This window comes from Emydura macquarii, unplaced genomic scaffold, assembly GCF_026122565.2.
Source record: "Emydura macquarii macquarii isolate MOO-44397 ecotype Brisbane River unplaced genomic scaffold, CSIRO-AGI_Emac_v2 contig_2205, whole genome shotgun sequence".
Classification (NCBI taxonomy): Eukaryota; Metazoa; Chordata; order Testudines; family Chelidae; genus Emydura; species Emydura macquarii.
In genome coordinates this window covers 10,327,552-10,351,520 of record NW_027132342.1, presented here as the reverse complement: position 1 = coordinate 10,351,520, position 23,969 = coordinate 10,327,552, and the positions used below count along the sequence as shown (strand labels likewise).

General features: G+C 38.4%; 1 protein-coding gene across 1 annotated transcript in view; it reads left to right on the top strand.

The window, feature by feature from the left end:
• SHISAL1 (shisa like 1) overlaps positions 1-23,969 on the top strand; it is a 251,849-nt gene that overhangs the window by 48,671 nt on the left and 179,209 nt on the right. Inside the window, exon 2 of the mRNA XM_067558990.1 lies at positions 20,090-20,193. The gene's annotated coding sequence lies outside the window, so the exon portion shown is untranslated. The remainder of the gene's footprint in view (positions 1-20,089; positions 20,194-23,969) is intronic.

Genomic DNA, 23,969 nt, shown 5'->3' with positions numbered 1-23,969 from the left:
ATGGTTCCTGTCTAGAAGGCAGGGCAGAGCTCTCCTCCAAAGAGAGAGATTAACTGTGCTTGGTGTAGGGTGAAAAGTAACCCAACTGATAGAGGATCTTTGCCTCTGTCCCTGGCCCTGTATTAGATTAACCAAATAAGCTTTTAAGGGTAACTAATGTTGCTAGTGTCTGTGTTTTGCCACTCACTACATTTTCCATTACTGATCCAATGAAAGGGGATATATATTTTGTACTGAGCTTTTCCATGTGTTTGCTTGGATGTCATGTCCCAGTCTACTGTCTGCATAAATGGTGCTTCAAGAAAGGACATCGGTGTTAAATAGCGATGATTTTCTGATGCTGTAATGTTATATCCTGGAGGTATAAACTTCCACATCATCATCATGGCAAATCCCAAAGGGACGTAGTCTCCTTGCAGATTCAGCATCACCCAGACTGTTCTCTATCTAGGTCTAAAAGGTGATCTGGATGGATATTCAGTCTGTGTCCATCACTGGCAATCTTATCATGCCACTGAAGATTTTAGCAACCACATCAGTGCCAGTTGTGTAGCATCGTTCCTTAGTAAACACGCATCGGTATTTGTTGATCTTCCATCCTGTTAATATGTCCATACCAAAAAAGCCACTGAAATTGAACCAGTGTGAATGGAGGCAGTTTTCAGGTTTGACTTCAAATAGCCTCATTTTGGATCTTGACCTTCCACTTTACATGGAGCAGCTGATGAAGATGATGAGTTGAAAATATCGATAGGGTGCTCTTCAGCCTTCCTCGTCACCCATGTTCACTGCCATACAACAGTGTTGTGCAGAGCTTTTATAAACTCCCACAAATACCACCAAAATAGGGTGGCCCAACAGGTGGATTTTGGCTGTTTAATTGGGGGGGGCAAGGAGTAGGGAGGTAAAATATATATGTCTAACTTCCGGATTTAGCGATTATTAATGGTATTTAAGTATATTACAGTGGGATCATGAATTGCGGAGATTGCCCTGGCCCCACACTTTAGGGGGCCCACACTTTTGGCTGGTGTATGCTCCCAACCGGGAGGTGGGCTGCAGCTGCCCGCCTCTTGCCAGGTCCCCACTCCCAGCCAGGAGTCCAGCCGGTCCCAGTGAAATCTTTGGGGAGGCAATGCCCCCATGCTACCCCCAAACTCCGCCCATGGGTGACCTTCCGTATTCTTGAAGTTGAAAGTGGAGAATGCAAGATGTGTGTGAGGGGAGGAGGGGATTGGAGAGGAGTCCATGTGGGTATTGTATTTGTCAGTACCTGCTCACTTCCAAGTGAGCTAAGGTGCAGTGATGAACTGTCTCAATCACAAGTCTGTTGCAATGTTAACCAGAAAGACAACCATAGTCTTACCTCGCATTACAAGCAGATGCTTATATCATTATCTAACAGTAGCCCTGTGTAATTGACATAGATTATCCCAGTACAGGTTTACTCAGTTACTCCCACTCCAGTAAACCCTACAACAAACACCTTTTGTTCTATTAAGTAATCTACCTTTGATACATCATATGTATAAAATATTTAGCCTCTCTCCAGGTCAACAAAGACCATGTGAATTAAACTCTAGCAAAGGCATCCGGTTTTGAATTGATACCCAATATCCCTTACATTGCTATTTAAGCAATTCTGTGAACTGGGAGGGAAAAAAGTTTATGCTGAACTTTGATTACTTAAAAATTAAGACTTTCAAAATTAGGTCCATCTAAGAATCACAATTAATATAACACCAGTCACTTTTCGTTTCTGGTTAGCACATATCCAATACCAGCACAAACTACTCAGAAGGCTGGAAATCCCTGATAATTGCTATGTCACAGTGTTGCAAATGAAGGGGTATAGTTTATTGATCAAAGGTCCGTAATAGCAGATGGCAACATAAATTATCCTTGTAGTTCACCATACAACACTCCTAAAGCAGCCCTGTTCCTTGGATGAGGTTCTCTGGCAACTCTAAAGGTTGTGAATGATGCTCAAATACCATTATTTTAATTATGCTTTTGAGAAAAGTTGCTACTATTGTGTAATTCCCAGTTCAGGTACTCCTTGGTTAACAATATTAGCGGAAAATGGAGTAGCTAAATTGGGAGTAACAATTGCAATGAAGCTGAAGCAGCATGGGGGAATGGCACTGGTTAACTGCTTAAGTATGTACCAAAAGTCCTGCGTGGGGGTGGGGCTAGCCTTCCCATACTGTGCAGTGTATTGTGTGCCCACTGGTTGCTGCCCTCCACTCCAGATGTAGCTGCAATTCAGCAGTGTTGCATACATATAATAGGTTAAAAGCTTTGAGATCCTCTGGGATGAAATATGCTATGTAAATCTGAAATATTACGTGCATCCCTAAAGGATTCATAGTTATGCTGTTTTTCTGTTGCATGATACTCCAAAGCATGTAAAATAGGCTGTAAATAGTACTTTCTCTCCTGTTCATTCTTAACTGAACTTTCTGCCCTCACGTGTGCCTTCTGCAAGAATTACCATGTAATTTTGGTGTTCAGTTTGGGGAAAGGAGGCTGATTTTTTCCCCCCTTTAACCTTTTTCTTCCTTTTTAAACTGTCAGTGATAAGAAATGTAGATCCCCTTTCCTAAATGTATGCACTGTGTGAGAGATCTCACAAGTCAAGGTAGTGTGTATGATCATGGGCAATATGCTTATCACAAGCTCTTCTAATTAGAGCTGAGCAGGAAATGTTTCCCATCCCAAAATGGGACAAAAAGACAATCTCAAGAATGTTCACAGAGTGATAATTTGAAAAACAATTTAGATTGGGTCAGTCAAAAAGCTTTGCTTCAATCATTTTATTTTTATTTTTTAACTTTTTTAGTATATATTAACTAGAATTAAAAAACAACCAACCAACCAACCAAAAAAAAAAAAAAAAAACATAAAACCAAAGTCTTTCAACTTAGAAAATGTTGAAATGTCTGGTTTCAACAATTACAAAGTTTTATTCTTTTTTTTTTAATTGGGAGACTTGTCAAAACCAACCCTTTCCTGTGAATAGTCTGTTTTGACAAACTCACATTTTCCAGTGGGGAAAAAAAAGTTTGTTGGAAAATCCCCAACCAACTCTATTTATAATGAAAATTAAATTTGGTCCTGTCATGATTGGAGCATAGTATACAAGGCAAAACCATCACCAGTGACATTTGATGACACCAATCATTAGCCTAAAGGTAGTTAATTTTGGTCTGAGAGATACTGTAGTTATCTATGTACCCTGTAAGTATAAGTGATAGAGGAAAAAAAAGAAATCATGTGTATATAAATAAAAAGTAATTCAGTGTGGAAAAACTGTAGTTCCAGTTAAATTTAGTTCTATCTCCTGATCTAAAAAGAGGAGTTATTTTGTTTAAGTTGATATTAATAGACAAAAGTGAAATGTTTGAGTCTAGTTAAACTGAGTCCAGTTCAACTCTGAACACAATTTTCAATTACACTCTTGGGGTGAAATCCCAGACCCATTTTATGTCAAAGGCAAAACTCTGATTAACCTCAGTGGGGTCATGATTTCATCATGGAAATTATCTGCATGAGCTCTGCACTTGAGTTGTATCACTTATGTTAGATCTGAGTTAAGAATTATTGGGCCAAAAGACCAAACATAACCAGCAAGATGTATGATATGAAGAGTATACTAAGGCAGAGATAATTAGTCATTTTTACTTTGAGTTTTAATGGCTTTTTTTCCACTTGATAAATCTGAAATGCAGCATGTGACTAATAATTGAGATCAGGAAACAGATGCTGTATCTGCATAAAGACACATTGTCTAAACCCAAAGTTCTAGTACAAATAAACAATGTCAATATCCTAATTTATGCAAGATCATTCACAGAAATAATGTGTGGGCATTTTGTCAATTCATTAGTCTGTGTGCTTGTGGCTATAAGAAAATAAACATGAATGTTTTTCCTCTCCATCAAGTCATCCATTTGAGGCTATATTTTAATATTTAATGGCTAAAGTCTTCATATAGCACCATTCTGCCACTGTTTAATCAAGGATTCTGGTGGAGTTTTGTTATACAATTTCCACATACTCTTCTTTGCACCAGTCCCAACCTGAAAAAAAATTATACTGCCTCGTTTTTAGTATATTAGGGTTATATAGAGATGTTATATTTAAAGGAAAATACAGAAGTTTGGACTGTTCAGAAATGCTCAATGTTGGCCTTATTCTGCCTCTATTGAAGTCAGTGATAAAACTCCCATTGATTTCAATAAGAGCAGAGTTAGGCTCATGCCAAGCACTTTTGAAACAGCCAGCCTAAAGGCCAAAGAACTCAGTCCTAAATGTTACATGTGTTCCCTGAATGCCACCGAAAGAGACTGATGCAGCACTCTTTCTATTTGTCTGGGTTTTCCTAGCTCACTGAATATTGATAAAGCAAAAGGAGGGGTTCTGCAGCTAACATTTCCAAAATTACTGCAATCCCTTCTTCACCCTCTTGAGCCCACTCCCAAAGTATAGATTCACTTACTGGCTGGCTGTCTTTTTGTCTTTGCTATTCTCAGTATGATTGTTACACAGGGTAGTTAATGTGATGAGGGAAAAATACATTACAGTTTAATATATGGAAGAATCCAAAAGCAGAATTCTCTATGTATCTTTGGAAGTGTTAAAAAGTAGAACTCCATATCAGTTTACCAAAACAGCAACACTATCTTTCTTGTTTCCTCAAGAGACCGAGCAAACTGACTAATGAAAAGTCAGTGCATTCCCCTGTTTAACAAACAGATATCTGCTCTTACGAAAATCCAGTCCATAGTCTTTGTATGGGTTGGATTTCAGTGGGTGTGTTCACATAACTATGCTATTTCCAGGAAAGCCTTCTGAAGGAAGGGGGAAAGAGGTGTGCCTTCAAGACACACACACTCAAAAACAGCAGTAATTTAGAAATGATGAATCATATTTTGTTTAGCTGGAAAATGTATCTTTTTGTGAGATTTGATCATTTTAGTAAATTACAGATAGCATTTATTGGTTGAAGCTAAGGGAGTGCTATGTGTGGAGGATAGCATGTATGGTATTGGTCTATAGTGTGGTTAAAAGGCATACTTAGAAATATTGGCTGGCTTGAAACTGAATTGGAACAAGGTCCCTCCTTTCAGTTTAGCATAGGTTATTTTGGCTAACACTGCAGGAGATCCTGAAACATACTGCAGGTGCAGTGTTCCAAAATTTGTGATCTCCACATTCTTTCCACAAAATGTCAACATGTAGGGTTATGTACCCTTATTTCCCACTAAAATTAATCGTATTTGCTGGGGGAAAAGTAAGAAACTTGCAGTCTGGTCATGGATTTTTGAAGAGTCCCCAATCCAACAGCACATCAAAGAGTAGTAAGCACTTCAGCACACACCTAATTACTTCTGATCAGTCTCTTGCTTCTTGTGCAAGATTCAGAAAAGAGGAGATGTGGACTTGGGTCTGAGGTGCCTTGCAACCACTCAGAACATCCTATGACATGACCTAAAGGAAGAAGATGCAGACAGTGTGATATGCAGAGTTAATTTGAAAATAGCTTACTTCTTCCCATGCAAAATTTCCATTTTTCATCAAACTGAAAGTTTTGAGCAGCTGAATTTTTTTACGGTAGAAGCTTTCAAGCAGACAATTCTCATGAAAATGTTTTAGCCTAGAACCCAATTTTCCTTCAAAAAAGTTTCCACTGATAATTTTCGACCAGCTCTAATTTTGTGACTCCAATTGGCCAGCAAACATCGTTCATGTTGATGATTTTATGGGAGGAACATCTTCTTGAGGAGAGGCAAACTTTTTATGTATTTCTGTTTAATCTACCGCAGTATAGTCTGAACCTACCTCTGCATTTGCATCAAAGTGAAATTGCTTGTAAGTGAAATTCTGCCCTCGGTAATACCTGTGCTACCTCATTTGGGAGAAGAGAATGTGAAGAGAACTGCTCAGTCCCATGTGGGACCTTTGGATGAGGTCTGTAAATGGATTCTGGCCTACAAAAGCATTTGTTCCAAGCTCCCAGTTCTCACCCTTTTCCCCCTCTAATTTAATTCTCAAATTTTGCTGTCCACCACAATAGAATTAATATAACTCTATGCTAGCACCTCAGACCTTCTTGAACAATAAATGCATCTAATCTCCTAGTATTCCACTTTCACAAATTGCTTTTTTTTTTTAAATCTGAAGAAAAGAGACACTACATTTATAGCAAATGCTTTTTTTGAAGTCTGCATTCCTGTATTGCAAGAGTAGCTTTGAATTAATTTTAGGTACGATGTTAGGCGACCCATTTCTGTCTCTACTTACTTACTGAACTGTTCTGTCTATTTTGGTAAAGTCTCTCCATTTCCCATTCAGATTGCCACTGCTTCTAGTTAGACTCTAAACTTAGGGCAGATCTACACTGCCGGCAAAATTCAGCGGCAGTCAATGGGAATTACGCAAGCTACACAGAGTAGCTACACAGAGTAGCTTGCATAACTCCCATTGACTTTGTTACTTCCCTTTAGCGTGCTGACTCCACTGCACTGTGCCAATGGGAAAAGCGTTCCCACTGACACAGCGCTCTATTTTTTTTGGAGGTGGTTTTAATAGATTGACTTCCGGATCAATTGAGCATGTTTTCACTGCTGCTCAATCGATCCAGAAAAACTGATCTGATGGTGGCGAATTTGCCGCCATCAGTGTGTACATAGCCTTAGTTATATAGTATTTAGTAGAGGTACTTAAAAACTTGTCCATTTTCTTGAGAAACAAAGATTTGAAGTTAGCTAGCTTCTTTATTTGCAGCATAGAAGCATTTCTAATGGTAAGTATAGGAACAAGTACAAGTAAGTACAAGGAAATACTATGGATATGAGGTAACCTTATCTGTTTGTTTTGCAATGAACCAAATTATAGTCTCCAGCAGTCCTCCAATGAAATAATGAGACTTCTGAAATGCCTGATTTAAGGCCAATCTACTTTATTTTTCTCATTCAGGTCACCTTAAAGTATTTGCTTATACAGGGCTTCTTTTTGAAACATATATATACAATGGTTATCCTTAAACATGTTCCAATTTCACTTTTGATAAATGAATAACATCACCTAGATATTTTCAGCATTCCCTATATTTAGTAGAGATTATAACTAGGGAATACTGCAAATGCTATATTATTTAATCAAATACATGGAAAGATTTTTTTTAAAAGGTCACCCCTATAATAAATATGTTCTGAATGGCAGTAGGTGCCATATTTAAACTCAATTTTATTACACTCAAAATATCAATGAAAAATTTTGACTGATACCGCCATTCCAATAGCCACATCAAAAAATACTTGAATTTGCACAGCGTTTGGTGAATTCATTACCAGCCCAAGATTTTCTCATGCCCTAAGGATATTTCTACAGTATGGCTGGCCCATGTCAGTTGACTCAGACTCATGGGGCTCCAGCTGTGGGGATATAAAATTGCAGTGTAGATGTTTGGGCTCGGGCTGGAGCCTGGGCTCTGGGATCTGAGGGTATAGACATACCCGCAAATGACATGCAGAGCCCTATCTACCTCCTTATCCACCTGTAACTTGGTCCCCAAATGCCACATTTCTGACATTTTTCCCCACTACCATCTCCTTACCACTACTCATCCAATTGTCCCTTGTCTGTAAATTTGCAGCCCTCAGACTATGGCTGACTCTTTGTGGGAAGGAAGTTATCAAATGATGAAGAGCCTTGTGATTTTGTATACTGAGCATGTAGGAGCTGAAACCAGAGTTCTAATGTACAAGCTACGGAGGGCTATTAAATTCAATATCTGCTATGTATAGAAGATGGTTCAATGGATTGGTTTAGTGTTGCACTCAGAATTTTGATTTGGATAAATGCTTATCCCGAATCTATCCACAACAATCCAAACCCGTCTACTCTATACATTGTTTGGGAGATCTTGTGAGAAGAGGGATCTCAAGAAATTTCCAGTAATGTCATCTTTTGGCTAAATTGGAAATATTGTGGGTCAAAGCATGGTCCCACAGTCAAGTTCAACAAAACAGGCTTTGTGGGTGGGATTTCAAAAGGAATCAATGGAATGGAACCTCTCCTCAAAGGCCATGGAACACCAGTGCAACCACCATTACAAGCCCCACACAACATGGTAGGTTTCGGCTAGTGAAGACGTAGTTGTTCACACATTAACCAAGTTCCCTCCTCAATAAAGGCTCTTCTATCACCTAAACTTCTGAGGAATGAGCTAAATATAGGCCTTTAAACAGGATATGAATGTATCTCAATACCCCACATGTTGTAATACCTGAAATCTATATATCTATGTTACACTTTCAGTAACTTTCTCTGCATCCAGTGCTCGGATGAGATTATCTACAGAATATTAAGTTTGCGAGGAAACTTTCATTTTATCTATTCATATTCATAAAATATAATTAAATCTTTTTTTAAAAAGCCCTTCTTAAAGTTTCTGAGCTTTGCCTTTTCTACATGAGGCCTGGCATGAGTGGCTGAAATAGATTATAGGCTGCATTAGATAATGAGCAGTTACTTTTCTGATGTGTTTTTGTATATATATCTATAATATAAATATATAAAAAATTATATAACATATATAAAATATAAAATATAAATAAAAATATGGGGGGTCCTATATAAAGCACATTGGACTAAAAAATTTTCTGTTGGAAGTATTGTGATGGTGGTTGCTCGCCAGGTCATGAGAAGCTAACCTATGGCTACAATTTATGCAGGTTTACCCTTTTGTGATTCTGAATTTGTCCTCAAAGGTTTTATTGCAGTCTGCCTCCAGATCAGTTCAGAAATGTTTTCTTGGAGAGATTTAATGACATTCAATTTCCTCCATTTCCAATGTTTTTAATTGTTTTGTTTTGTTTATCTGTATTGATGATCTAATTCTTCATTTAGTAGGCTGTTTAATTCAAGTCTGATGGGTTCTAGAAATTATAGGATTCTATCTGATTTTCCTCATGTTGTATCTCTAATAGTGCAATGTTCCTTTCCAGATAGTTATCTTTTCTCTCTATTGCTTCTTTCTGTCTGAAGAGAGAACAATTATTTTGCCTCTTAGGAGAGTTTTTATGGTTTCCCAGAGGCTTACTTGTATCCCCTCTTTATCATCATTTATTCGTAGAAAGTCTTTTTTTTTTTTTTTAATTTCTGTTTCTGTGAAATGCTTATGTTATTTAGCCTCCATGATTTGTTATATGAGCTTGGAACTTTTTGCAGTTATAAAAGTTTGTTGGAGTGACCTGACAGGAAAGAAAGAAAGAGATTTTATATTCTAATAGCGTCCAATAGATCTGTTTCGGTGATTAAGAAAATGTCTCTTCTGGAATATGGAGACAAACATCTCTTCTTTCAACTGCTTGTGCTAATTTAGACTGAAAGTTCTGCATGGCTCATTGTGTTATGACTGGAGAAAGGGAAGGAGGGGGTTGGTGAATATGAATAGCAGTCCTCCTTTTTCTGCCTTTGGATAATGTGGAAGAGGTAGAAAATGTGTGTTGCACAGCTCCTTCTTCTTAGTTTCTCATGCCCACCTGCCGTCCTGGCCATCTCCAAGAAATGGAAAGTGCATCAGAAAGAAAGAAACTAAATCAAAAGGTTAATCTCATAAAAAATATGATGTGCATTCTGTTTGTAGTTGGGACAAAAATTCAGGAAGTCTGTGTTAGCTGAATAAGTTTGTGTATCCCTAGATATAGTGTACATTAACCATTTAAAAATATATAACAGACTAGTTTTAAAATACAGAAATATAGGACCAAATTCTGCTCTTAGTGTGGCTCCACTAAGTACAATGGGGTTGCATAAATACAGCTGAGAGGAGAATGCAGCCTTGATGTGGTTAATATAAAGACATAATAAAGATGGGAGTGGCCACGTGGTAGCCTATCCATAACTGGAGAAAGGTGTATAATTGATAGCCACTTCATGTCAGAGTACATATTTGTTTTGGTTCTGATGATATTACTATAGTTTCTCCACATGAAACTAACACACTGTAAACTACTTTAAAATTTCTTGAGTTTGTACATTTTTAAAATATTTAATAACTCTTTGAAAAAGTGCCAGCTTTCCCAAAAGCAATGGATATATATTCTGAATTGCAAAGTTAAAAGGTAAAAATTTCCAAAGTGCCTAAATGACTTGGGAGCCTAAGTTCCATCTTCAAAAATGATTTAATAATTTCAGTGCAACTTAGATATATAAATGACTGTCACTTTCAAAAATAGTTTTCAGGTTCCTAAGTCACTTAGGTGCTTTTAGAAATTTCACCCCAAGGTTTTATTCTTCACTGGATACCAATGTATTGGAATGAGCAGTAATTACAATTCTGAAGTGTTTGTAAACTTGGTATAAATCAATGTTTTGGAATTCAGAAATATGTTTCTAAAATAATTCACTATCATGGTTGGATTAAATTTAAAGGTTTTACCCGATCCAATGAGGTCAATTCTCATTGTGGATTTTGGATCAGGCACCAAATGATATCAGCGTTGCTCATACCAAGAAACGTCTTCATCAAAAATTGATTACTATCAGACATGCATAGAAATGCTGAATTTCATACAACATTTATCTTTTGAAGAATTGATATTTACAGCCTCATAATTTGAATGGCTTGAATTTTACCACGTATAAAACAGTGTGGTAGTATATTAGATAAAATTGAATATGAATTTCTCTTTACCAAGCTATACTGTTCTAAGATTGAAGTGGTTTACTAGGTTTCACAAAATAATAAAATAAAATATCGACATAACAGAGTAAATTAAGTCATCTGATGATGATATTAAATTAATGGCTAGCTAGGTGTCATGCTAAATTGTGCTAAAAGCTTTCTTTTGCAAAAACATTGTCATATTTCACTTTATCCTCTGATCAACCCCCTTCCTCCTGAACCCATTTGTCTATATCACTACTCATTACATTGTGTAACTAATCAAGAGCTAGAATGTGCAACCCTACTCATGTTGGTGAACGCTTACTCATGTCAATTGCCCAAAGAAGTAAGTCCTTGCCACCATGAGTAATGGCTATACAAGCTTGTTGCAAGGTTGTAAGCTCTTTGGGGCAAGGATTGTCTTTTTACCACACATCTGTACAGTATCTGTGACAATGGGGCCCCAATCCCTGAAATGGTCCATGAGAACCTATTGCATAAATAATGAATAATAGTCACTTTAAGTGCTCAGATATCATGTGATGGGCACAGGATAATAATTAGAACTGGTTAATATTTTTCCATCAGAGTTTTGTGAACTGAAAGTGTGTTTTGATATTTAAAAAAAAAATAGAGGAGGTTTTAGAACAAATTCATAAATTAATCAGTAATAAGTCACCAGGACCAGATGGAATTCACTCAACAGTTCTCGAGGAACTCAAATATGAAATTACAGAACTGCTAACTGTGGTATGTAACCTGTCACTTAAATCAGCTTCTGTACCAGATGACTGGCGGATAGCTAATGTGATGCTATTTTTTTAATAAAAAGGCTCCAGTGCAATCCTGCAATTACAGGCCAGTAAGCCTAATTACAGTATTAGGCAAATTGATTGAAACTATAGTAAAGAACAGAATTATCAGATACATAGATGAACATGATTTATTAGAGAAAAGTCAACATATTTTTTGTAAAGAGAAATCATGCCTCACCAATTTACTAGAATTCTTTGAGAGGGTCAACAAACATGTGGACAAGGCTGCTCCTGTGGATATAGTGTACTTGAACTTTCAGAAAGCCTTTGGCAAGATCCCTCACCAAAGGCTCTTAAGCAAAGTAAGCAGTCATTGGATAAGAGGAAAAGTCCTCACATGTATCATAACTGGTTAAAAGACTGGAAACAAAGGGTAGTAATAAATGGTTAGTTTTCAGAATGGAGAGAGATAAATAGTGGTGTTCCCCAAGGGTCTGTACAAGGACCAGTACTGTTCCACTTATTCAGAAATGATCTGGAAAAAGGGATAAACAGTGAGGTGGCAAAATTGACAGATAGTAGAAAATTAAGTCCATAGCAGACTCTGAAGAGTTACAAAGGGATTCCACAAAACTGGATGACTGGGCAACAAAATGACAGATGAAATTCAATGCTGATAAATGTAATGTGCAGCAGCAGTCAGAAAAGCTAACAGAACATCAGGAACCAATTAGGAAAGGGATAATAGATAATAAAACAGTAAATATCATAATACCACAATATAAATCCAGGGTACGCCTACACCTTGAATATTGCATGTAATTCTGATCTTCCCAACTCAAAAAAAAATATTAGAAATGGAAAAGATATAGAGAAGGACAACAAAAATTATTAAGTGTTTGAAACAACTTCCATATGAGAGATTAAAAAAGACTGGGACTGTTCAACTTGGAAAAGAGACGACTTAAGTGGGTATATGATAGAGATCTATAAAATCATGACTGGTGTGGAAAAAAGTTAATAAGAAAGTGTTATTTACCCCTTCACTTAACACAAGAGCCAGGGGTCACCCATGGAAATGAAGGGGCAGCAGGTTTAAAACAAACAAAAGGAAGTATTTCTTCACACAACTCACAGTCAACCTGTGGAACACATTGCCAGGAGATGTTGTGAAGGCGAAAGTATAACTAGGCTAAAAAACGCTGGATAATTTCATGGAGAGTAGGTTCTTCAACTATGGCCAAGGATGCAACCGCATGCTCTGGGTGTCCTTAAGCCTCTGACTGCCAGATTCTGGCCCTGGGTGACGGGATGGATCACTTGATAATTGCCTGGTTCTGTTTGTTACCTTTGAAGCACCTCTCATTGGCCACTGTCAGAGGAGAGGATACTGGGCTAGATGGACCATTGGTGTGACCCAGTATGGCCATTCTTATGTTCTTATGAATAAACAAATTTCTGTGGAAAATGTCCATTCTCAACAACAACAACCACCTTTTGGATTTTTGTTGAATAACCAAAAACACGATAACCACAAATTTTCCCACCATTTTTTGTGTTTTGGGTTCAACAAAAAGCCAAAACAAAAGATTTCAAAGAAAAATGTTGGAGGGGTTGTTTTTCCCCCCTCTGTTTCATGAAAAAAAAAACAATTATGCAGGGGAACATCCTAACTATCTTTGACAACCAACACAGAGCAGAAAAGAATTCATAGTGGGTCTGAATCTATTCCCCCAAACAGATTGCTTGAAAACCCCTCAGCTGGTCCCAGATTGCTCATCTCTACTAATGGCATCATTCATCAGTTGTCTTTATTCTGAAAAACTGAGAGTCAAAAAGTTGCTGATGTTCCTTAACAATACTACATTAAAATGTAAAGTATCTAATTCTGTATTTGGAATGACTTTAATGTGGCCATGTTTCATTAGAAGACAACAAATGCTAAAGAACTATATAATGAAAAATGACAGATGACTAGGATTTATTCACAATTTCTATTCTGCACACTTAGTGTTAGCACATCTGCAATGTGTTATATATAAAACCCCAAGCAAATTGTTTGTAAAATATTACAAGGCAACAACATATAATAAAGTAGCAGTTTAAAATATGAGGGCAACATCTGGTTTTAATGTCTAATTCAGCATGTTTTAGGTACTGCTCTTATAACTGTTTACTTGACTCTTTTTCAGTCTGGTTCATCATATATTATTAAAAGTTCTTAACAAGACTCATATGGTACTGTGTGATTTTTATCTACCCACTGTTTTTGTAAATAGCATCTATAGTAGTAATAAACTAAGTGCACACTCTAAAAGCATTATAAATGTCTCTTTACCAGAGGCAAACATTATGATTAAGTAGCTCTTAGACCCATGCTGAACAACCCATGCCTTGTATGCAAAATTCTCATTGCCATCAGTAGGAATTCCTTGAAAAGGCTAAGAGTAAGAGACTACCATTTCAGAACATGATGCCAGTATATCAAGCTCACAAATAATATACTGGAATAATACACTGAAATGGTGGTCAGCTCTTTTGCAAATATTTCCATCGATATTAGTGAGAATTTTGCATATGCCTGGATGCTTAAACAATTCTCTTAAGGGAAGCACTAAACAATGCAGCTGACAACAAACTGTAAATTCATATGTGAGTGTGGACATGCAGTTTTTGTTTAAATAATTTTAAATGGTCTTGTCAGTAGTTAACAAAAGAACTTGGCCCTAATTCAGGAAATCTCCTCTGTTCAGGAAGGGCATTTAAACATAACTTTAAATACATGCTTAACTTCACTGAAGTCAATGTGCTTAAAATTAAGTATGTGCTTAAATGTTTTTCTTAATAGGGAAAGTTATTTATAATTACTAAAGAATCTGTTTTATTTTGAAATGGTGGGGCCGATTCTGATTTACAGAAAGGGCCCCTTATACCACTTACAATGTAAAGGGATCTTAACGGTCAGCTAAAGTCCTCTTTACACTATAAAAGGACCTTATTGTAAATGAGAATTAGGACCGTTATGTTTTGTTGATGGAGGATTATTGTGGCTTGTAAAATTTAGGTCAAATCCTGAGGGGTGCACAACACCTGCAACTACCGTAATAGAATTAGTTTTTTGCAGTGGCAGAGTGCTGTGTTGATCCCCAAGATATGAGAGAGACAAAATTGGTGGGGTGGTATCTTTTATTGAAGCAATTTCTGTTCGTGTAGTGGACAACCTTTTGATCTTCACAGAGATCTTCTTCAGGTCACTAGAATTAGTAACTTTTAGGATTTGACCTTTTGTAAGGATGGATGCCACTGGATTCCATGATCGGGGGCAAAAGTATTGTAAGAGGATCTTTTCCTGGGGACAGATCTGCACCTAATAAATTGGCAAAGGAGTGTGTGACTAGAGAAGACTGGGCCTATAATACTGACTTACATGATGGAAAACTAATGTTGGAGGGGAAAAATTGATTGGAAGGCAATTACTTATGAGTACAGATTACTCTCCTGCAGGAGAAATCCCTGGTGCAATGTTTGTGAACAGATTGTATTTTCAAAGAACATAGGTGGTGTTTGAACCCAAAGGGGTTTTAGGGATGACAACTCCAATTGGGGTGAATAGCTGGGAATCAAACAAAGATGTTTTCTGGCTTGCAATAGATAATTACATTTTGTCTCACAAGTTTTTCTCTCTCTAGTGTTTAAGATACAGCTCTACACTAATTTACTTGGTCATGAGAGTCGCACTTCAGCACAGCGTTTAAGCATGTGTTTAACTTGAAGCTGATTAAAGTCAAGTACATGCTTAAGTGATTAGCTAAGTATGATGGACTTAAGCATGCGCTTAATGTCACATGTGCTTATATGCTTAATTGAATTGGGCCTAGTGGGGCTGCTAAGTGGTGACTTCTGGTGAGAGAAGCTTTCCTATGTTAGCCAAATTGCTATGCACAGAATATAAATTGTGTCGTTAAACTACAGGGTTGACATACAACATGTGGTGAAACCAGTTGTAGTTCATCATCAGGCTAGACTCCTGAATTCTTTATTCTATGTGCATCTTCTACTGCTCCTCCTCTTGCTTGCTTATAGGGCAACACAACCTATTGCAGTTCTAACTCTCCCTTGGAAGTTTCCCATTTTAAAGTACTTTGTTGCCCAAGCCTTGATAGCTGACCAGATCATAGCACAAGGTAGCAAGTCTGCAGGCTGTATAAAAAAATCCCTCATGTCTGGAATCATGATGATGATGATGACCTTGACTCTGTTTTGTACCAGAGAAGAATAATACACAGAACAGATATGAACTATGGAACTGTATTTAGACACCAGCTATGAAGAAAGAGGCTCTGAGTAACTACTGATAAGAAACTGAATAGAAGTTTTCAGAGCAATGACACTGCACAAGTAGAAAATATCCATTGTTCTTTTTTCCCAGGCATAGATATCAGAGAGAGGAATCTCTGTCCCTGCATGTCAGGTTATGTTACTGCTTTGCACTGCTCAAGTCCAGCTAAAGTTAAGTACCCTAAGAGACTGATTTTTTAGATGAGTTTGCAGGAACTGAACTTGTTTAACTTAAACAAAAAATGTGAAGGGGACGTAACTCCATATAAATATCTGAAAGATGAAAAAATATGGGAGGCAGAAATGTATTCAGGCTAAAACCCACAAATAAAATATATAATAAAGGGCTAAGGAAAGGGCCCTGTGTTTAGGGAACTAATCTGGGATTATGGGATCTAGGTTCAATTCCTGGCTCTGAAATAGACTTCCTGTGTGACCTTGGGCAAGTCATTTAATCTCTGTGTCTCAGTCTTTCATCCTTAAAAAGGGGATAATGCTTCATTTCTTCTCCACTGTTTGTCTGGTCTCTACGGGTTATAAGGAGGATGCAGTTCCTGCCCCAGAGCTATGTGTTTTGTACAGCGCCCGCCCAATGGGGCCCAGAACTCTGCTGGAGCCTTTTAGCACTACTGTAATGATGATGATAGTAGTTGAAGTGTAATCTTGTTCCCTACAGTATACATTGTGATACTGTTTCCTTCCCTAAACGTATATGAACTTTCCTATATAATGTCCAATAACTAACTGGTCAGAAATGCCTCACTGAGCAAACTCTTCCACTATCTAAGTTTACACACAAATCAGGAGCCTAATATCAGCCAAACATAAACCTTTCCAGTGTTAACCCTTTATTAGTTGCTTTAATACTTCAAATGTGACAGGGCAGTATATCCATTTCAATTTACATTCTATTATGGGATTCTAGACTTCATTTCAGTAATTCACTTTGCTGTATATTGCTGTATTAAGTAAAGGAAAAAGTTACCCTTATCTCTGTACTTCACTAACAAATATACTGATATATATGTTATGTTTTTTAGCTGCTACAGTAATTCACAAAAAACACATATCTGTTGGTACAGGCCAGAAACAGCACAGCTGCCTCATAAACAAACAACTATGCCTTCTCAACCTGGTTGATTTATGTACTAATTAGTGAATATAGGGCCAGACCTTCATTTGGTGTAAATCAGATTGGCTTCAATGGAGTTATGCAAGTTTACACGAGCTGGGGATCTGGCCCAGTGATATGAGTTTTTGATCAGGCAAGATCCGATAAAAGCAAAATAATGCTTATTGTTATACTGTATCTGAACAAAATTAAATATCATCCCTGGCTGACCTTCTCCAAATCCATTGTCTTGAAGAGTTGCTATGCTTACATCATGCAAAGGAAGCAATTTAAAGTACAAAATAATGTAATGAGCAAAAGAACCACATCAAGGTCCTTCCCAAGTCTATTAAAAATTATTGTTTGGGATAATGGGAAAAAAGGGAGATTGCAATAAAGAGTGAAGAGGAAAAACTAAACCCACAGATGAGTCGTAAGAGACGACATTGCCAATAATAATGTGGAGCTAATAGGGGCAGAAGGTCCCATCTGGGTCATTTGATTACATTCTCTTTAGCTGCAACACGGTTACTGTGTGGTAGATGCAAAACTACTTAACTGCCGAAACGTATCTATGTCTCCTCCCTCCGCGCAACACAGTCTCATTCATTCTGATAATTTAAAAAATGGCTGAATGAATTGTTATAAAAAAGCTCAAATAATTTCACTTCCTGACTGAGACATAGCAACCCAAAAGATAAGGACTCAATCCTGGGCTTTTTGCTACCTGTACACCTTCAATCTGGGGAAGGGGGGTGGGAGGGTTTGAGCACCAACCTAGCCCACAGCATCATTTTGGGAAACCTGAGGAATATTCTAATTTAGACCTAACCCAACATATTGTTCTAACAGCCAGGCATCATTGAGATGCCCAGGCCACACCTGGAACATCAGGTCTAGGAGATGGGCTAAGAGAAATGGCACAGGAGTCGCAAAGGTGTCTTTACACCACACAGGGATTCCCCAATATTAAGGGGTTTCTTCTCTGGCTAGTTAAGCTGACACTGAGGTTGCTTTGCATTGCCGGAATGATGCAAAGCAGCCACACTGGCCCTGAGGAGCTGGCCCAATACCCTAAAGAAAGTTAGAGCCCCTAGATATGCACCTTCAACAGAATTTTGGTAATTTCTTCTAAAATGATTCTTCCTCTGGATATGATAAACACTAAACAGAAACTTGAAGAGGGTGCAAAAAATATAAAACTAACCCAATATTCTGTCTTCAAGGAAACAAACACCTTTGTCTACACTGAAGGTTCTCAGACTTGTTTTGGGACCTTCAGATAGGTTGTAGCATGGTTGGTGGGAGGGGGCATAATACAGTCTCCAAAATCTGGTGACCACTAGCAAGTTAAAAGGGGGAAGGAAACACTGTATTCTCTTCTATGTATGCCCCCATCCCGGCTCCCCCATCCCGGCTGCGTCTTCTCCCTTCCTTTCTGCAGGTTGTACAATGCTCTGCTCCAAGGAACTGATGCTTAAAGGTAGGAAGAACCATCTACCTGTGATCCCAAGGCCCCTGCTCTTCACAGTGCTTTACCAGCTCCTCACCATGCTTTTAGCACTACCTCTGTTGGCAAAGCACAGTGTGAGAGGGAGGAAGGGAGGTCAAAGGAGAAAGTTCTTCCAGCTCTCTGACCCACCAATAAGTAGTAAACTACACCCCCAGCATTACATCCCATCCTACCTAGGAGAATCTACCTTTATATATCTCTTTCATGTGTGCACACACTCTAGAAGTTTGCTGTCTGTTGTAACTGCAAAGAATTTTGGGATTGAGTGGGTTTTGAGGGTCCCACATAGAGTAAGTTTGAGAACATCCTAGTTGAAGTATTGGATAAATTGACTTAGGAGGCTGATGTAGAACTCTTAAAAATACATGGCATAAAGTATATGATGCATTCTGATGACTGATAGCCATATTTTTCATTTTTACTGCCTGTTTAGTCCTGGCTGTTTTATATGACATGCTGCATTAATAGTGAAGTATACAATAAATTAATGTTGACTCTTCAAATAGCTTCCATAGCTGTAGATATTTGTCTAATAGAACCAAATCTCATCAGTCAAGATGTGCTGATGTGTTTAGTAAAATTATATTCTCCAAAAAGATGTTATCCCTCATCTGATTTTTGCCCTCTAGATTTAGCATGCCCAGCATATATAACATTAAATGAGTAAGTATTTCATCCTCAGCAGCCTATATTCTTTCTTACACTAATAGTGGGAATGAAAAAGGTCTTCTAACTTCTGAAATGCAGTTGCTTATCTGAGAGAGACCTTACCATTCAGCAAAAGTGGAGCCTTTCCAGTTATGTTTCTGAATACTTGAAAGCATTCCCTCTTTCCTGTTCATGTATCTGTTGTGAATGCTTCTAGTCACTCTAGACAGGAAAGAGACAAGACTATTTTGGCATACTCTCTCCCGCACATATAGATTTTCTCTTTTGTAAACCTTTCTAGATGGGCATCCAGGTATTGTCAGTGTAAGTTTTACTGGTTTCCACTGGTATAATAATCCATGCCCTTCTGCTTCAGCAGAGCAGCTGGAAATCTAAATTGTCCTTTAGCAACCATAAAAATGTGGCCCTCCCCTTGCCATGCATGCACACTGACCAGTAAGTGGGTATATCTACACTGCGATAAAACACCTACAGCTGGCCTGTGACAGCTGACTTGGGCTTGGGTTGTGGGGCTATAAAATTGCAATGTAGATGTTGTGCCACCCTGTGGCTGAAAACAACACCCCAAAAACCCCATATTCACCAATGTCCTATAATTATATGTTCTGTACAAGGTATGCCTTATGTGGTATTATTTTAAAAGTCTTATCTGCTAAATCTTTAATATCTAGTTGGATTGTATGTGCTGCCATTGTATGTGAAGTTATGAAACATTGTTGAACATGCTACTCAAACATGCTGGAAGGTGGGGAAACTCCCACAAACAGCCTTTCAGGCACAGCAATGGAGTGGCCAGACAGCATAAATGGCTATCTCTTGTCCATTCACAAATAGATTCCACTAAGAGGAATTGTTTACAGTGAAGGCTTCATTGTAAGACACACATTCACAATGGGGTTGGCTTAACCAATGGGACACAGCTGCTATGTCACATGCATGTATTCTTCCAGAAAGTTTAAACAGACTATGAAAGGGTGAGAATGACATGACTTGACTTATCTCTCTCCCCAACTCACCACCTGAAGGATCATCTGGAAGAAAAAAGGACTTTGAAAGTGGAGAGGGGAGTACCAGGCAGGGAAGATTGCCCAGCCTGCATTTAAGAAACTGCTTGTACCAGCTAACAAGGGTGAGACATTATTAATTCAAGTGCTTGTTAGTGTGTAGAACTTATACTATGGTCTTATGTTTATTTCATTTGGTAACTACTTTTAATCTCTTTATACTTGCCACTTATAATCACTTAAAATCTATTTTCCTGTAGTTAATAAACTTGTTTAATGTTTTCTCTCAACCCTTGAGGTCTCAGATTGGAGTGTCTAGAAATCTTAACTCAGCAACAAAAGCTGTTGCCTGCTTTCTCCATGATGAGGGAGCAGTGGACTTATTAATATATAATTTTGGAAATAGACTCCTTTTGGTGCAGTTCTTACAAACTGTAGGAACAGAGGAAGGTAATTAGCTGGTGCCTCTATTGTTGGTTCATGAGTGGCTAGGCAAGGCACTCATATAACTATGTGTGTGTCTACCTGTAGATGGCTGTGTAAATGTAGCTTGCTGACAGCATCACAGAATGAGTGGCAACCCATATCATTCACAAAATTTAGCTGGGTGTGATGCTTTGCATGCTATGGGGCTAGGAGATAACAGCGCCTAGAGGGGCTTGCTGCTTGTCATCAGCAAGGCATTGTGGGGGGCCACCCAGGCTGAAGAGTGAGGACGGCAGATGTTCCCACAGTTTTCAGGTAGCACTCTGGGGGGCCCTGTCACAGTCGTCCTGGCTCAGGCTGGAGCCCAGGCTCCAGGACCCTATAGTCCCTAGCCTGAGCTTGAATGTCTCCACTGCAATTTTATAGCTCTGCATCCTGAGCCCCAGAAGCCTGAGTCAGCTGATAGAGTCCAGCAGTAGATGTTTTATTGAAATGTAGACACACCCAGTATCCCCTTCTACTTCTATGGGACCTGATTCTGATACCCTTGCTCATGTTGAGTGGTACCTTCAGCCACTCTTCTTTTGATAGAAAATGCTACTCAACATGAGTAAGGGTGGCAGAATCAAACACACAATTAATATATCTGCCACAATTGTAGTAAACTTTACAGTTTGCATAGCTATAGATCCATTTACCTTAAGTGAAATGTCCATTCTCTCTTTGTGTGCTGGATACCTTTTTTTGCACAACCCCCTGTATTTTTAGATGTTATCTGTATATTTTCAGAGAAATATGGAAATAGAGGAGAATAAGTATATATAACAATTGCACAACAATTTACATCCAAGGATCAGTTGTTTCTATTAATATTAATTCTGATGATGTAAGGTGGAATATTAGAACTTACTATATCTAGATCAGTAAACATGGGCAAAGGGATGTCAGGGCACAAATTTTCAAAGTAGCCACTGATTCTGAGTTCCTCAAAGCTTAGTTACCTAGTTTGAGACACATTAGGTACTTAAAGCTGGGCACCCAAAAATAGCAGGTACTTTTGAAAATTTGGCTGTAACTGACTTGCCAGAGGTCACCCAGTGGAGGACTGCACCTGCATTCCTCAAAGACCTAAAACCTCCACTAACAATGCAGGATCAAATCAAAAGGCAGAGACAGAGCTAGAAAAAAACTAGGCATCCTGGAATTTCACAAGGCCTAGATCTAATAAACTGCCAACATGGCACTAATCTGTATAGCCAGCTATGCTATATGTAACCTTTGTTGCCAAAGTCTTATACAGAAGAATTCCATTCTTAATTAATGCATGGAATAATCTCCAAGACTATAGAAATTTAGACAAAGGGGGATCAAACTACAAAATTCCAATGCCCACCAATACTTATTGAATATCTTGCTTAATGATTAGTCTCAAGTCTTATACGGAAACTGTCTGGATGTATTGATCTTAACAATATCTAGGAAATGAATGGGCCCACTTCTTTGGCAGCTAATGATTTCTGCTCTTTAAATAGAGCTTAATTTCTATAGTTTTATTAAGTTCATTATATAACAAAGTATGAAAAAACTAATCATATGCTGTAGGTACAACATATTGGTGGTGGTGATGTTACAAGAGACAATAGCCAAGATAGCTATAATAATAAGTCTCAATGTGTTGATAAAGTATAAGGTTTTAAATATGTGATCACAAAGGAGAAACAAGAAGACAGTATAATTGTAATGAGCATGTTTGAACAGTAACATGAATTTTCAGGTAGATTATGGTAGAAGTAAAGGTAACATATTCATTCAGCAAGATGTTCCCATATTTATGATTTACTGAATATAATTCAGAGTTTGTATTTTTATTTGTAGTCTTAAGCATGAATTTTTAATACTTGTGATAAGTGCTGTATTCACAGTCCCGGATGATGAATTGCACTTTACCATGGCAGAGCTGTTGCAAATACAGAAATCCATCCTCAGGAAAATGTCATGTTTTTGAGGGGGTGAAAAAACACCCCAAACTGGGAGAAAAAAGTCGAAAGTGAACATTTCTTTAGGAAAGGATTTTTTGAAAAATTTCATTGAGAGAACCCAAATGGAATTTTTTGCCTTGCTGCCAGCCAGCCTGAAAAACTCATGAGCAGAAAGTATCGTTTGAAAAGAGTTTTCCAGGCAAGCATCCAAGGAATCGTCATTTTAATTTTCCGTACTGGAAAATGGAAACTTTTTTTTAAGTAAGCTTGAATTTTTCATATGGAAAACTTTGATTTTTGTGAGAAGGGCATTTTCCATTGGAAAAAATTTTGACAGAAAATGCCAGACCAGCTATCGTTTGTGACACTGTCTTTAAGGTTGGGTTCTACTTGAGCTTAAAGCAGGAGGAGTTCAACCTCTGGCTTTTGTTTGGAAAACACCATTTATTTGCCTCAAAATTTCACCACAATCTCTGAGGAAAGCTACAATATTCTGAAGTTGTTCATGTAAATCTGTTCATTGGTTTGAGTTATAATTGGTCTTCCAGCATCCTAGAAAGGAGGGAGTGCAAAGATGGTGGAGGTGGTGCACTAGAGTAGTGCTGCACAAGCTGTGGGGCACAGAGGAACGTTCGAGAGGCAAACAGCGAGCCCTGCACAGCAGGATCCGCACCAGCTCCCGCAGATCCCAGATCCACCTCCACGCCCTGACTCACTTCAGTAGGTCATCCAACGTGTGGGTCAGTGTGCAGCTCAGATTTCCGCTTCCAGCATCCTCTGCACTAAGCACTGTCTCCGTCCCCAGATACATTTGCATGTGCCTTCCTCCACCCTGAAAACCTGATGAGGGAGGGGCAGAGGGGCAGGTATTGGCCCTGCCCTAGCGGTGCAGCCTGGCTGTAAGGTAGAAGGAGCCTGCTGTTGAGGAAGCCTTGGTTGTGCAGTAGTGTGGGGGAGGAGGGAGCAACTGGAAAAGTTTGCGCACCACTGAACTAGAGGATGGGAGTGATTAAGGGCTGGCACCCTTATGTAGCAGAGTTAAGTTGTGTTTTGTCTGTGACATGGTGGTGGTGGGTCTGTACTGCTAGATGTCATAACATTTTATTTCTTTACTTTTGTGGTTTTGGTAGACATGTTCTTTATAGCTCATTCTTGACTGACACATAGTGTATTGTTTCTGTGTATTAATAGCCACATAACGGTGCAGGCCATGGCGCGCAAACTCCTCTGCACTTTCCCCCAGTATTCCTCACTCCTGACCAGTAAAAACTGATATGTAGTGGTGCATGGAGAGTAGCTGTGTCCGTCCTAGTGCTTCTGCTACGACTGCCAACAAGGATGTTAGCTAGTGCTATTGGTGGTGAGGGTGACATATGGACATACGTCCAGCTAGGGGCTTGCCTGACACTATAAATGTATCTAACACAAGCTAGCAAGCAGCTTGGACCTTTCTTGATCAAGCATATGGGCAGTATTAATCTATTAGCGTATGCGCA